Source organism: Notamacropus eugenii (genome assembly GCF_028372415.1).
Source record: "Notamacropus eugenii isolate mMacEug1 chromosome Y unlocalized genomic scaffold, mMacEug1.pri_v2 SUPER_Y_unloc_1, whole genome shotgun sequence".
In the NCBI taxonomy this organism is placed as follows: Eukaryota; Metazoa; Chordata; class Mammalia; order Diprotodontia; family Macropodidae; genus Notamacropus; species Notamacropus eugenii.
In genome coordinates, this window is record NW_027325109.1 from 108,352 (window position 1) to 124,507 (window position 16,156).

A 16,156-nucleotide genomic window follows, 5' to 3' on the forward strand; every position below is an offset into this window, starting at 1 on the left:
TGTGCTATGTGGGGAGAGCTACATCAGGTCTGTCGTTCTACTCCATCATCTTGACTTCCTGTCCACCTGAGTAAATCGTTAAGAGAGATTTCAAACACTGGTTGGTTTCTGCATGAGGAAGTATGAAGGGCAAAAATCTTGTTCTACTACTATAATTGCTTATTAAATACAAGAAAGGAATAATTAATTTCTCATGCTTGCCATTATTTACATATGAGCCATAATCTTTCTTGATAATTGAAAAGAAAAGATTAGGTAGAGAAAAATGTCACCTGAGGAAAATGGAAAGGCATACCGTAGATATGAAGAATGCATGATTTTCAACAATGGAATATTTCATTTAAAAAGATATTCTTTGACCTTAGGGAGTTTATATTCTAGTGAGGAAAGAGAACACAGGAAATAAAGAATTGAAAAGTTGAGATGGAAGAGGAGGAAATGTATTTTCATGATAGTTAGTTGGAAACACAGTCCCCCAAATCAGCAGAGCTGGTTAGAATTGAAAATGCCTGCCATGGATATTTTTTCAAATGGAGATTCCAAAGAGAATTTCAATGATCTAAGTGACAGGCCATAGGACTGTAGGTATATCCAGTGAGAAGGCAGTAGGGATAGAGTTTATTATGATAAAGTTATGACCATCAGAAAATAAAACTATTCCATGGAAGTCATGTCAATAAATTAATCATCTAATCTCCTGGCTACTCGATCTTTGAATACTCAGAGGAGATTTTCCAGTCTAACTGTTTTATTCATGATACTGCATTTCTTCATTTCTTCTTCCTTGTATTGGATAAGGTATATGAGCAAAAACCAGAAGGTTTAGTAAATCTAATACTCCAATAATTAGTTGTTATTTTTGGCAATAAACGAATAATTCACTAGTTTATCAGTATTAAACTGCAACAAAATACTGGTTACTTTCCACAAAAATTAAAATGTCAGGTAAAATAGTTAATAATGCTTTCAGTTTTTGATGAAAGCAGATAAATAGCAAATTATGATAGTGGAAATTAATTGATATAAAGTTGATTATCGTTATCTTTCTGATGTGGATGCTAAATAAATGAATCAGTATGCAAATATTTCCAAGGGAAAAAATGGGAAAACAAGACTGAAGTGGATGTGGTACTATCTCATCTCAAATTATATAAAAAATGTTAAAATGATCTAAATTATTTTGTGCTGATAAGGAAAAAGGAAGGCAAAGAAAAAATGGAATAGATTTGGAAACCAAAACCTACATAGAAATAAAAAACAATAGACATGAATGTCACTAAAAATATATAATGTAAATGCTATGTGCATGTGATTATTTAGTTGAAAATAAATCTCTTGGGTAAACTAGAAGGTCATTTGATTAAAAAGTTTTATGCAAGTGTCTCAAGAGTTTCTGTTACAACTAGCTCTAAAAAGGAAAAAAAAATCTAAAAATTCAAATTTAACACAGTATCTGCAGAAAATGAGAGTTAGAAACTGAGTTAGAGAGAGAAACTGAGAAAAGGACATAAACTGATACTGAGAAAGTGAGAAAAAGTAGCTCACTATATTTCTAATCACTTTGCATCCACCAGGAATATGTGAATTGGCAAGGAAGAAAAATGTATAAGTGGATAAAATGTATGAAGACCACCCATGTTTTCAAAAGTTTTACAGAAGCACAACCAATGATGCTATATTAGAAAAAGAATAAAACATTATGATTGGAGGAAAAATACTTGAATTCAAGATTTCTGTTAAAAATCTGAGATTCAAGTTTTATCAGGAATTTACTTCAATTTATAAAATTAAGATACATTACAGAATAAACTGTTCAAATGATATGGGAATAATGCTCTAATTTCTTTTTTCGTTTTCCCTCTAATACTCCTTTTTCATTATAGATATTGTTTTCACTAATTCTTGCTTCACTATTTCCAGAAAGTTTACTTTATCTCATTCTCAAGAAGCTGGATTTGTTTTGAGGTTTTGATTGGAGAGTTTGCCTTCAGTGTATCTGACATCATAATAACATTTGGTGGTGAAATATGTTTTTGACTGGTGGCTTCTAGACTACTTGTTGATTTGGGATTTTCTTTTGCAGCTGTGTTATCTGCAGTTCTTGAAGGAATAGACAGGAAGAACACGTGTCCACTTGAGTCCTTTTGTTGTTTTATTGTGATATTAAGTGCTATGCTACTCTAGAATTTCAGGTACAGCTCATTCTGAATACCTGTAGACATTATTGCTATCACAGTGTTCTGAAAGAGGACAAAAATTGGGGTGGAGCCAAGATGGCAGAGTAGAAAGACTCACATACTCTAGCTCTTCGATCCGAAGCACATAAAATACCTATAAAAATGACTCTTAGCAAATTGTAGAGCAGCAGAAGCCACAAAATGATGGAGGGGAGGAGACCTACAGCCCAGGGTGAACTGGAAGGCCAACAGGAAAGGTCTGTCACGCTGGACACAGGGTGGAGCACAGCCCAGCCTTGGCTGCCCTGTGCTGGGAGGAGTGGAGCCACAACAGGCCTCAGGGGGCGAATCAGTAGTTTTCAGATTCCTCAACGCACAAGCGCCAAAGGCAGCTTTAAAGGTCAGTGAAAGGGGATTTTCATCTCTGTGATAATGGAACAGGGTCCTCCCCTGGCCCCAACCCCAAGCAGCAGTGGTGGTAGCAGCACCAATACAGGGGGGGCAGCTGAAGTGGCAGTGGCCACAGAAGGCATTGTTTGAGCCTTAGCTTGTGGACCCTTGGGGAATTGAGCATCTGATGTGAACCTCAGCCCTGAGTGAATGCCCTGCCCCCATCTCAAACCCCTTGAGGTATTGAGCAGCTGATCTGAATCTCAGCTAGGAGTCAGGCCAGAGAGTGAACTCCTCTCCCTTGATTGTGCCACCTTGGAGGAACTGAGAAATTACAGATCCCCAGAGTGTACCCTACTCTTGACAAAGGAGCCAAAAGTCAAGTAACTGCTTAGGAAAATGCTCAAAAAAGGGGAAAAAAAGACTATGGAAGGTTACATTCCTAGTGAACAGGTATTCTCTACCATCCTTTTCAGATGAGGAAGAATAATGTATACCATCAGGGGAAGACATAAAAGTTAAGACTTCTTCATCCAAAACCTCAAAAATAAATATACAGTGGTAGAAAGACATGGAAGAGCTCAGAAAGGACTTTGAAAATCAAGTAGGAGAAGTGGAGGAAAAATTGGGAATACAAATGAGAGCAATGCAAGAAAATCATGAAAAGCAACTCAACACCTGCCTAAAGGAGACTCTAAAAAATGTTGAAGAAAATACAACCTTTAAAAATAGACTAAGAAAGCAGGAGACAGAGCCAAGATGGCAGAGTAGAAAGATGAATATACACTAGTACTTCCCCCACATCCCACAAAACACCTGTAAAAATGACTCTCAACAAATTCTAGGGCAGCAGAAGCCACAGAATGACAGAGTGAAAGAGATTTCCAGCCAAAGGTAACCTGGAAGCATGACAGGAAAGGTCTATCCCACGGGACCCTGAACAGAGCAGAGCCCAGCCCTTGCCACAGCACAGGGAGGAAAAGGACCCGAACAGGCCTCCAGGGCAGAATCCCCAGCAGAGAGGGTCCCAGGTCCCTCAACTCACAAGCAACAAAGAAAGCTTCAAAGGTCAGTGTGGGAGGGCTCTTCCAGCTAGGCGAGAGGGGAACAGGGTCCCCCTAGCACGGGCCCCAGAGGGTTGCAGAGGTGGTGACAGCAGCAGCAGTGGGCACCCCGTGGCTGTGGTGGTTGTGGAAGCAGCCTGGGTCCAGTGTCTGAGTGGCCCAACTTAGAGCATCTTGGGGAATTGAGCAGGGGAACTGAACCTCAGTCCTGAGAACGATCCTGGCAGGGGAGGAGCACTAGAACCCTCGTCTTGACCAAGAATTCAGAAGTCAAGTAACTGGCGGGAAAATGCCCAAAAAAGTGAAAAAATAAGACCATAGAAGGTTACTTTCTTGGTGAACAGGTATCTTTTTCCATCCTTTCAGATGAGGAAGAACAATGCATATTGTCAGAAGTATTCAAGACTTCTGTCTTCAGTACCACGAAAATGAATATGAAAAGGGCTCAGGCCACAGAAGAGCTTAAAGAGCGACTCAGCAGCTTGATAAAGGACAACCAAAAAAAAATACTGAGGAAAATAACACCTTTAAAAATAGGCTAACTTAATTGGGAAAAGAGGTTCAAAAAGACCATGAGAAGAAGAAGCTTTTCAAAAGCAGAATTAGCTAAATGGAAGAGGAGGTTCAAAAGCTCACTCAACAAAATATTCCTTTAAAAATGACAGTGGAAGGGGGCGGAGCCAAGATGGCGGAGTAGAAAGACGCACATACACATAGCTCCGAACCCACAACCAATAGAACAACTACAAACAAGTAACTCACGGCTAATACTGCACCCAGAGGCCACAGAACATTGGAGCGAGGGAGATTTCTGTTCCAGAGAGACCTGCAAACCTCTTGCAAAAGGTCCTTTGCACTGTGGACTGGGCGCCAGGACTGGGAGCTGAGTACAGCCCTGCCGCGGCGGCCGCACCGAGAGGAACAGATCCGAGCAGGCGTCAGGGACGGGATCTCCAGCGGCTGCACAAGTCCCTCCACACACAGATGACGGGAGTCGGTGAGAGAGTCTCTTTGGCGGGTGGAGGGGGGAGTGGGGTGCCCCCATGGCTTGGGCCCCCTCGGGAGACAGAAGCTGAGGGGTGGCAGCAGACCGGGGCTCCCCAAGCAGGCAGGAGCCTGGATCCATTGTTGAAGGTCTGTGCATAAACTCCCTGAGGGACTGAGCCTGAGAGGCAGCCCTGCCCCGACCTGACCATCTGAACTTAATTCTCACACTGAATAGCAGCCCTGCCCCCGTCCAAAGCCCTGAGGCTAGAAGCAGCATTTGAATCTCAGACCCCAAACGCTGGCTGGGAGGATCAGGAGGCGAGGTGGGGGTGAGGAAAAGATTCAGAGGTCAAGTCACTGGCTGGGAAAATGCCCAGAAAAGGAAAAGGAAATAAGACTATAGAAGGTTACTTTCTTGGTGAACAGGCATTTCCTCCCTTCCTTTCTGATGAGGAAGAACAATGCTTACCATCAAGCAAAGACACAGAAATCAAGGCTTCTGTGTCCCAGCCCACCCAATGGGATCAGGCCATGGAAGAGCTCAAAAAGAATTTTGAGAATCAAGTTAGAGAGGTGGAGGAAAAGCTGGGAAGAGAAATGAGAGACATGAAGTCAAAGCATGAACAGCAAATCAGCTCCCTGCTAAAGGAGACCCAAAAAAATGTTGAAGAAAATAACACCTTGAAAACTAGCCTAACTCAATTGGCAAAAGAGGTTCAAAAAGCCAATGAGGAGAAGAATGCTTTCAAAAGCAGAATTAGCCAAATGGAAAAGGAGATTCAAAAGCTCACTGAAGAAAATAGTTCTTTCAAAAGTAGAATGGCACAGATGTAGGCTAAGGACTTTATGAGAAAGCAAGAAATCACAGAACAAAGCCAGAAGAATGGAAAAATGGAAGATAATGTGAAATATCTCATTGGAAAAACAACTGACCTGGAAAATAGATCCAGGAGAGATAATTTAAAAATTATGGGACTACCTGAAAGCCATGATCAAAAGAAGAGCCTAGACATCATCTTTCATGAAATTATCAAGGATAACTGCCTTGAGATTCTAGAACCAGAGGGCAAAATAAATATTCAAGGAATCCACAGAACACCGCCTGAAAGAGATCCAAAAAGAGAAACTCCTTAGAACATTGTGGCCAAATTCCAGAGTTCCCAGGTCAAGGAGAAAATATTGCAAGCAACTAGAAAGAAACAATTCAAGTATCGTGGAAATACAATCAGGATAACACAAGATCTAGCAGCTTCTACATTAAGGGATCGAAGAGCATGGAATAGGATAATCCAGAAGTCAAAGGGACTAGGACTAAAACCAAGAATCACCTACCCAGCAAAACTGAGCATAATACTTCAGGGCAAAAATTGGTCTTTCAATGAAATAGAGGATTTTCAAGCATTCTTGATGAAAAGACCAGAGCTGAAAAGAAAATATGACTTTCAAACACAAGAATGCAGAGAACCATGAAAAGGTGAACAGCAAAGAGAAGTCATAAGGGACTTACTAAAGTTGAACTGTTTACATTCCTACATGGAAAGACAATATTTGTAACTCTTGAAACATTTCAGTATCTGGGAACTGGGTGGGATTACACACACACACATGCACACACACACACATACATAGAGACAGAGTGCACAGAGTGAATTGAAGAGGATGGGATCATATCTTTAAAAAAAAATGAAATCAAGCACTGAGAGAGAAAGATATTGAGAGGAGAAAGGGAGAAATTGAATGGGGCAAATTGTCTCTCATAAAAGAGGCAAGCAAAAGACTCATTAGTGGAGGGATAAAGAGGGGAGGTAAGAGAAAAACATGAAGTCTACTCTCATCACATTCCACTAAAGGAAAGAATAAAATGCACACTCATTTTGATAGGAAAACCTATCTTACAATACAGGAAAGTGGGGGATAAGGGGATAAGCAGGGTGGGGGGGATGATAGAAGGGAGGGCATGGGGAGGAGAGTGCAATTTGAGATCGACACTCATGGGGAGGGACAGGATCAAAAGAGAATAGAATCAATGGGGGACAGGATAGGATGGAGGGAATATAGTCAGTCTTATACAACACAACTATTACGGAAGTCATTTGCAAAACTACACAGATTTGGCCTATATTGAATTGCTTGCCTTCCAAACGGAAGAGGTGGAGAGGGAGGGAGGTAAAGAAGTTGGAACTCAAAGTGTTAGGATCAAAATGACAGTGGAATTCAGGGAATCTATGAAAAACCAAGAAGTTACAAAACAAAACCAAAAGATTGAAAAAATAGAAGATAATGTGAAACATATCATTGGAAAAACAACTGAGCTGGAAAATAGATACAGGAGAGACAATTTAAAAATTATGGGACTACGTGCAAGCCATGATGAAAAAAAGAGCCTGAACTTTATCTTTCATAAAAATGTCAAGGAAAACTGTTCTGGTATTCTAGAACCAGAGGGTAAAATAAATATTAAAAGAATTCAATGATCACCACCTGAAAGAGATCCAAAAAGAGAAACTCCTAGAAATATTGTGGCCAAATTACAGTGCTCCCAGGTCAAGGAGAAGATATTGCAAGCAGCTAGAAAGAAACAATTTGAGTATTTGGAAATACAATCAGGATAACACAGGATATTGCAGTTTGTACATTAAGGTATCAAAGGGCTTAGAATTGGATATTGCAGAAGTCAAAGGAACTGAGATCAAAACCAAGATTCACATAGCCAGCAAAACTGAGTATAATACTTCAAGAGAAAAAATGGTCATTCAGTGAAACAGAGGAATTTCAAGCATTCATGATGAAATAACCAGAACTGAATAGAAAATTTGATTTTCAAGCGCAAGAGTCAAGAGAAGCATGGAAAGGTAAACAGGAAAGAGAAATCATATGGGACTTCCTAAAGGTGAACTGTTTACATTCCTGCATAAAAAGATGATATCTGTAACTCTTGAAACTTTTTCAGTATCTGGGTAGTTGGAGGGATTATACACACACACACATACACACATACACACATACATACATACATATATATATATATATGTGTATATATATATACACACACACACACACACATAGAGAGAGAGAGAGGGAGAGAGAGAGAAGACACAGAAACAGAGAGCACAGGGTGAGATAAATAGCAAGGGATCATATCTAAAATAACAAAATTAAGCGGTGATGCAGGAATATTTTGGGAGGAGAAAGGAAGAAATGGAATGGGGCAAATTATCTCTCAAAGAAGAGGCTTTTCCAATGAAGGGTAAAGCAGGGCAAGTTGAGCGGGAAAAAGTGAAGCTTGCTCTCATCACCTTTGGCTCAAGGGAGGGTTAACATGCACACAGAATTTTGTATGAAAACCTACGTTACAATGCAGGAAAGTAGGGGATAAGGGGATAAGCAGAGTGGGAGGATGAGGGAAGGGAGGGCAAATGGGAGGGGGTAGCAACTAGAAGTACACACTCTTGGGAAGGGACAAGGCCCGATGAGAAAATAGAAGAAATGAGGGACAGGATAGGATGGATGGAAATATAGTTAGTCTTACACGACATGATTATGATGGAAGCCATTTGCAAAACTACACATATATAGCCTCTATTGAATTGCTTCCCTTGTCAGTGGGGACGGGTGTGGAGAGAGGAAAAAAGAGAAGTTGGAACTCAAAGTTTTAGGAATAAATGCTGAGAAGTGTTTTTGCGTACAACTGGGAAATAAGAAATACAGGTAATGGGGTATAGAAATTTATGTTGCCCTACAGGACAAGAGAGAATATGGGGATAAGGAAAGGGAGGGTTGTTAGAAAGGAGGGCACATTGGTAGAAGGGGCTATCAGAATTCAAGGCGTTTTGTGGTGAGGGAAAGGGAGAGATGGGGAGAATATTTGGAGCTCAAAATTTTGTGAAATGTTGAAAACTTTAAATAAATAAATTTTAAAAAAGAAAAAAAGAGAAAAATAAGAAAGAAGAAAGAAATATGGAAAATGGAACACGTGCTAGAGTTAAATGAGTAGTATTATCTTATGGAATAAGAGAAAATGGTTCTGTTTTTACCATCTGATAAACATAATTCAAATACATGTACTACTAAAGTCATAATTTGGAAAGGCTGAAAATAAGTGTAATGGTCTAGAGTTTATTTGGATTCCTATGTGAAAGACGTCAGTTTGACTTGGTATTAAATATTCACCTGGAAATAGTGGTTGTGATGCCAAATTTCCAGAGGTATTAAAATTGTGAACATATGTATTTATATACGCTACTAAGTTACATGTCTTATTTGCAAATCTATAGAAATAATTACAAATGTTTGGCCATATTTTTTTTTTCTGCTTCATGGTGCCACGTGCTAACTCCTGGCATCAGCCGCTTATTTCTAAGTGTTGAACTACCAGGAGGGAACATATTTTATTTGCCTTAGTCCACCATAGGATTTAGCTACTTCTTGCTATTTGTTTAATGTTTGTGTTGCCATAGTGCCCTTGCCCTGAGGAGCTCCAGGTGCTTTGCAAAATTAGTCAGTAGTACTCCTCCTGCCAAACAAAGAGTGCAAGGAAAGTAAGAATGTGTCCCCAGAGCAAGGCTTCTTAGTATCTTTTGTGCCATGGACCCCTTTGGCAGTTTGGCAAAGCCTATGAACCCCTTTCCAGAATAATGTTTTAAAATGAATAAAATTAAGTATATAGGATTGCAAGGAAACCAATTATGTTAAATAAAGATATACTTTTCCCTAAAAAAAAAGAGGAAAATAATGAATTGCTGACCAATTGATCTGAGGGCTGAAAATTCCTTATCTGGTTTATATTTGAGGTTATAAATCATAACTTTCTTTTCAGAATTTTCTTGAACTGCTTTCATTTATTCTCCCATTTGTTTTCCTTTACCAATCTATTTGACTTTTACATTGCTTTGTTCTTTCTTTTTCTATTTTATGAATTTTTTCATACTTGTTTCTAACACATATTTTGCTTTCCTTTGTGGGATTTTACTTATAGCTCTTTTCATATTATTATCTTCTTCTTCATTTGTGTATTGATCTCCCCTATTACCATAATTGAATTTTCTGGTTAAGTTCTCTTTTTATTATTTGCTGATTTTTCCATTCTATTTCTTGACTTTGAACTTTATGCTAACTTTGGGATCTGTTTATCTGCAGTGGGGGTGGGGGTGGGGACACTGTCACCAGCTTAAAGCTTTTTCTCCTTGGTACTTTAGAAGATAGTTCTGGGTGGCTCTAATGTTTTGTTTCGTTTTGTTTTTTGTGCTTCCAAGGAGGTGTGAACTAGGGAGAGGTGTGGTCATTACTCTTTTGTTCTGTGTTTTGGTCCTTATCCAGAAAGGGTCACTGCTGCCTTTTAGCCTCAAGTGATATTGCTCCTCAGGGCTTCTATTCCATTTCTATCTGCCCTGGAACTGGGACCCAGAAGTGAATGTGGAAAATAAAGTTGCCAAAAGTAACTGGTCTTATGTACAGTGCAATCACAAGAGTTTCCTGTAATCTCTTTCTGACCAGTTACCCAATCCCCTTTTTGTCTTTGGACTGAGACGTTCTGAAGCTGTAGCTTTTACTGTCACAGTCCTGCCCAAGACTTGCAACCACTGTTGGTGCCTGACATACTCTAGCCTGTCCCACACCCAAAGATCAGGAAAAAACCTCCTTTTGATCCCCTAAGTTGTTGTGTGCTCAAAAAAAAAAAAAAACCTATCACTGACTTTTTGTCAGCTAGCCTAGTGCAGAATTTGATTTGAAGCAAATTTTAAAGTTGCTTGAAGAAGGATTTGGGGAGAGCTTGGCTGTTGTGCCTCCTTAAGATCACTATTTGACTCTGGCTCCTCTATGTAGTGTTTTCAAAAGGGAAAAAAAAATTATAAACATCATCTCCTGTTACAGGTGAGGGAAACAGGGTCAGAGACCTATTGCCTTGACCAAGTACATATGGATTGTAAGTGACATAATAGGACTCACTTAGTAGTTTTAATCACCATGTTTTTTTTCCTCTGAGTCCAAGTTCTCTGATCGGTAGAGAAAAATTCACACAAAAGGAGAAAAGGATAGATATTTGTTATTCCAGTTTCTGGAAGAGTTGAAAGAGTCTCCATGAATTTAGTCCTTGGCCACTGAAGTCACAAAAAATAAAACCCAGTTGAGAAGAGCTGGGAGTTAAGCAAAATTGAAAGCAAATTCCCCTGACTCAAACCCCAGGGCTCTTTCTATCCCATCATTTCATTAATAATTTTTAAGGTATTGGAATGAAATCAGGAGTACTCTTCTCTTTAGAAGCTAAAAGTGACCTGGGAGAGGAGCTATCCCCATGGACCAAAGAAGAATAAGATTAATTTTCTTTTTAAGTGACTCTGACTGCAAAAAAAACAAGCATCATTGTGGATGAAGGTTGCTATTCTTTTTTGGAGAATTTAAAGGACTGAGGTGAGTATTTTAAAGCTTAACGGAGAGGTAGTCTAAGATAGAGGGAAGAGTAACGTTGAATCGCTACTAAAGAAAAAACTGGTTCTGACTTGCCACTCTCAGATTTTCTAACTATGTGATCTTGGACATTTCACTTAATTTTAGCCTCAGTTTTCTTATCCAAAAAATGAAGAAAAAAGATAACTATATTTTGTACCTCCAAGGCTTTCTTGAGATTCAAACAAGACACTATATGTAAAGCTTTTATTTTCCATACCTCAAATGGAAATATACATATCAGCTAATAGTATATGAGTATTTTATTTTCATCATTTGTGATAAAAACGAAGTGAGTGAATATGATTTCCTTCCATCTTAGCAAGGTCAATATGGAGTATTTTATCATCCCAACAGTTCATATTAATCAAGATATTTTGCTTTTGTTGTTTAGAAGTCTAATCTCGTAGCTGTCTTTGTATCCTATGATACTACTAGGACCAAGTTCAAGAAAGAGCACCTGGCACCTTCACAACAATGGCAGGCATTCCATGACCACAAAAAGAACACATGTTTTCACAGTACAGAGGGTACACTCTGGAATATATATTTTTTAAATCATTTAACAGCATGGCTAAAAAGCATTTTAAAATATTATGGGTATAATTTTCATTTTAATTGCAGCCCTACAGTACACAAATATTGTATGCAACATATTAAAGAAAAGCATTATTTCAATCATCTAAATGAAAATATTTTTAAGTAGATCCATGCAAAGGATTTTGAATTCATATTAAATTTCCTGTACATTTAATAAGACACATTCCCTTTTTCAAACTTAGACTGTTTTCATGTAAGAGACTGAGGAACACATTCTCTTTATGTTTGTTTCCTTAGTTTGTTTAGTTGTTTCTTTAGTTGGAGTGCTACAGATTTTCAATAACCGCTTATATTAACCCTCTCAGAGTCATTTCAAGGATAATCTCTTAACCCATAGCAAGGAGCTATATTTAAATTATTCTGAATTGGGAGTGGAGCAAGAGACTCATTTGTTAGTATTGAAAGTCTCACCATTGAACTATTTAAATCATGTCTTTAAAACAATTCTGTTTACTAATACTTCACTGAATCTATCCATGATATGATCCCAAGTAGACAAAGAAATATGAGATGATTCTTCACCTTAAGAACGTTTAGCAAAATAGGAGACAAACGTATTAAATTTTAAAAAAAATAACAGTCTACAAGTCAACATAGACTCAATGACAAATTACTGTATGCATATGCTATAAAAATTCAGAAAAGGGAGAACTTTCTCTGGACTGGAGGAATGAAAGGACCTCAAAGTAAACTAGAGATTCCATGAAGCAGAGGTAAGGAGTGAAAGCATTCCATTCATAGGAGTGGGGAGGTGGGGAAGCCATGAGGGGAGAGAGAGTGAAGGTAGAATAGAAAGTAAGAAAATAATTTTCTTGAACCGTATGAATTATGTAAAAAGAGTGAAAAGATAGGATTAGGCCAAGTAATGAAAGACTTTAAATATGAAACATATTATATTTGATTCTAAAGGTAATTGGGAGACACTAAGGTATACTGAGTGGGAGAATAGCAAAGCCAGAAATATATTTTATGAACTCATCAATGAGCACTTTTTGAGTTCGGCCATTGAACAAAATCTAAATTCATCTTAGTTAAAACTGATTGATGAAAAAGTTGGGGGTTTTTTTGGTCATGGCAGGAGATCCAAATGATCTGTCTTTTCACTCCACTCCTACAATGCATATACATTGTCTTTACTCAAAGGCAGGTACTGTTTTAAATTGACTTTATGTGTAGAACATCAAATGCAATGTCTGACATGCAGGAGGCACTTAACAAATTGTCATTAATTCATTGGTGAAATGTCAGTGCAGCATGAGATGTCCTGTAGACTGCACTAGGAAGCTATTTTTAACCCTTTGATAATTCATATTTCGTCAACATGACTTAAAGTCATAGTGGGACAGTGATTAGACCCAAAAGGCTACTTGGGAGGTAAGATTTTAAAAAAAGTTGTTAAAATTAAAATTTAGAATTAATGCCAAAGTGAAAAAGAAAATCAGAGGGGAGAGAGAGAGAGACAGAGAGAAAGAGAGAGACAGAGACAGAGAGACAGAGACAGAGAGAGAGAAAGAGAGAGAGAGCTCTTAACAATTAGATACATAAAAGTGTAATGATTATCTCAGTATGTAGATAATTTCCTCAATGAAAGTCTACAAATACAATTTACAATTGATGATTGTTTGTTGAGTTGTAATGGGGACTGTTTTCCTTGTATGTATTGAATGAGATGACTGTGATATCCCTCATGATTGAAATGTTGTGGTTTTGTGGTTCTATGGATAATAAAGTTAAGATGAATTTGAAATCATATAATATTCAAAGTCAAAGAGAGTTCATCACATATCTCTAGGCCAAATCAAAATAATCATTTTATAGGAACACACAGTGGTACAGAGAGAAGTATCATTATTTGCTTAACATGGCTTTACTAATTATCTCATTGGAATAGAGAGAGAAATGGCAGAAAAAAAATTTCAGCACAGTGGTGGAATTCATTGTCGTGGGATTTTCTGACCTTCCCAGTCTACAAGGGGTCCTCTTTGGGATTTTCTTAATCATCTACACAATTATCCTGGTAGGAAATGGCCTCATCATTGTCATTACCAAAGTTACTGCTGCTCTCCAAACCCCCATGTACTTTTTCCTCAGAAATTTTTCTTTCTTGGAAATCTGCTACACATCAGTGACTATCCTAAGAATGCTGTCAGATCTTTGGACCCAGATGAAACAGATTTCTTTACTAGCTTGTGGTGTACAACTTGCTATCCTCCTTAGTCTAGGAGAAAGTGAATGTTTCTTCCTAGCTGTAATGGCCTACGATAGGTATGTGGCTATCTGTAAGCCACTCTACTATCATGTCATCATGAACCACAAAAAGTGTCTTGAGCTGGTTACTGGTGCCTGGATAATTGGAATTCCAATTCAGATAGCACAAACATGCCAGCTATTCTCTTTGTCTTTCTGTGGGTCTAATAAACTCAACTATGCTTTTTGTGATATTCCCCCATTACTGAAATTGGCCTGTGGGGATACCTCTTTGAATGAGCTATCAGTCTATGCTGGCGCTACAATCTTTATTACAGTTCCTTCCCTGTTGATATTCTGGTCCTACATCAAAATCATGAAGACCATCCTGAAGCTACCATCTGCCATGGGGAGACACAAAGCCTTCTCCACTTGTTCCTCTCACCTTATAGTTGTGGGTTTATTCTATGGATCTAGTATTATTACATATTTGAGACCCAAGTCAAATCATTCACCAGGAGTAGACAAAGTACTTGCCCTTTTCTATACCATTGTAACCCCTCTCTTTAATCCCATGATATACAGCCTCAGGAACAAAAATGTCATTGCAGCAATAAAACAACTAGTACCTAAGTGGCTCACTTAAATTCATGGATTCTGTCTTCCTATGTTTTGCTCTCATAGTTCTTAAAAAATTCCATTTTTATGAACTACAACTCATCTCTCATTTCCCCAAATTTACAATGGCTGTCCTTCATATTTATAATATAATTCCTTCTCAATTTTTTTTGCTTTTAAATCCCTACTCGATTTCAAGTCTCAGCTTAAGTATAACCTTCAAAATGAAATCCTTCTGGATTCCCCCAATTGCTAGTGCCACCCATAAGTTTGCTTATATTCTGTGTGTACCTATTTGTGTAAATGCTTTTTCTCCTAGGCTAAATAATAAACGTAGTTGGGACTGAGTCTACTTCACATGTATCTTTATCTATGTCACTATATATATATATATATATGTGTGTGTGTGTGTGTGTGTGTGTGTGTGTGAGTGTGTATGTGTATACACACAAACATACATACACATATATATGTACATATATATACAGATATACACTCTATATCTATATCTATCTATCTATCTATCTATCTATCTATCTATCTATCTATCTATCTATCTATCTATACACGTATCTATCAATCTATCTAATTTTTTACCTATGCCACCATCCCAAGGAAACACTTATTCAATGAATACTTATTGATAATAATTTTTACTTACCGGACTTTAGTCTTGCCAAGAAAATTATATCAATTACTTATAACACTCCTTCCCAAACTGAGGATTATGGTATCTGTGTTTTTTTATTATGCATGTATTTTCAAGGACACATTTAGAATAGTTGGTGAAAAAAGTGTAGAGACTGAAAGAGAAATGTTCTTTGTCTGAAATAGCAGATGGACCCCTACAGGTGAAATGTAAAGCATAATAAAATCAATCAGTTATTATTTCTGGAAAGGCAGTTCAATTTTTCTTTAAATTAGGGGAAGTGAAATCACTGCCTTTCTCTTAACCATGTAAACCCTGAATATGTATATACATACATACATACACACATGTGATTCTATACACACATAAAGATATATACACCTACATATCTTAACCCATGTGTATACACAATGTGATTTTATGTATCATATGAAATTTTAGATCTATACATGTCTATAAAAATCCTATCATAAAATATAATACGCTTATCTATAGCTTATATTAATTGGTATCTATTTCAACACTACAGCTATATTCATTTCTATTTGTTTATATGTATATATGTGTGTGTGTATGCATATCTGTATATATTTGTAGAAAGTGAGAGAGCATTGGTTCCAAATATATGTATAGGTATTGATGATATTTTGGTAGAAATATTAGTGATTTATGTAGAGAGATGAATAAATGGAGACGGGGAAAAATGTAGGGTTTTTTGCAAATACAAACAATGCAACAATAAAAACTTTAAAGTTTGACTACTTAGAAAAATGTTTAAAGGTATGTTTTCCAAAATGGAATTACTGTGCACAATACACTTGAATTGAACTAGTCAGTTTTCATTGCAAGTTGACCTCTCTCTCTAAAATGATTCTACTAGTTGTAATTCTAACAGCAGTGAATAGGTCTGTATATTTTGGCATTTTCTCATTAGCAGTGAATTTAATTTTTCATTCATTTTTGTCAACTTTATGAGTATCAGAAAGTTATTTTAATTTATACATTTGTTATTATTCAAAGGTAGAATATATTTTAAATTT

General features: G+C 37.5%; 1 pseudogene; it reads left to right on the forward strand.

Annotated features, from left to right (window-relative positions):
• Nucleotides 1-13,523: 13,523 nt before the first annotated feature.
• Nucleotides 13,524-14,495, forward strand: LOC140516956 (olfactory receptor 10AG1-like; annotated as a pseudogene).
• The last annotated feature ends 1,661 nt before the right edge of the window (nucleotides 14,496-16,156 follow it).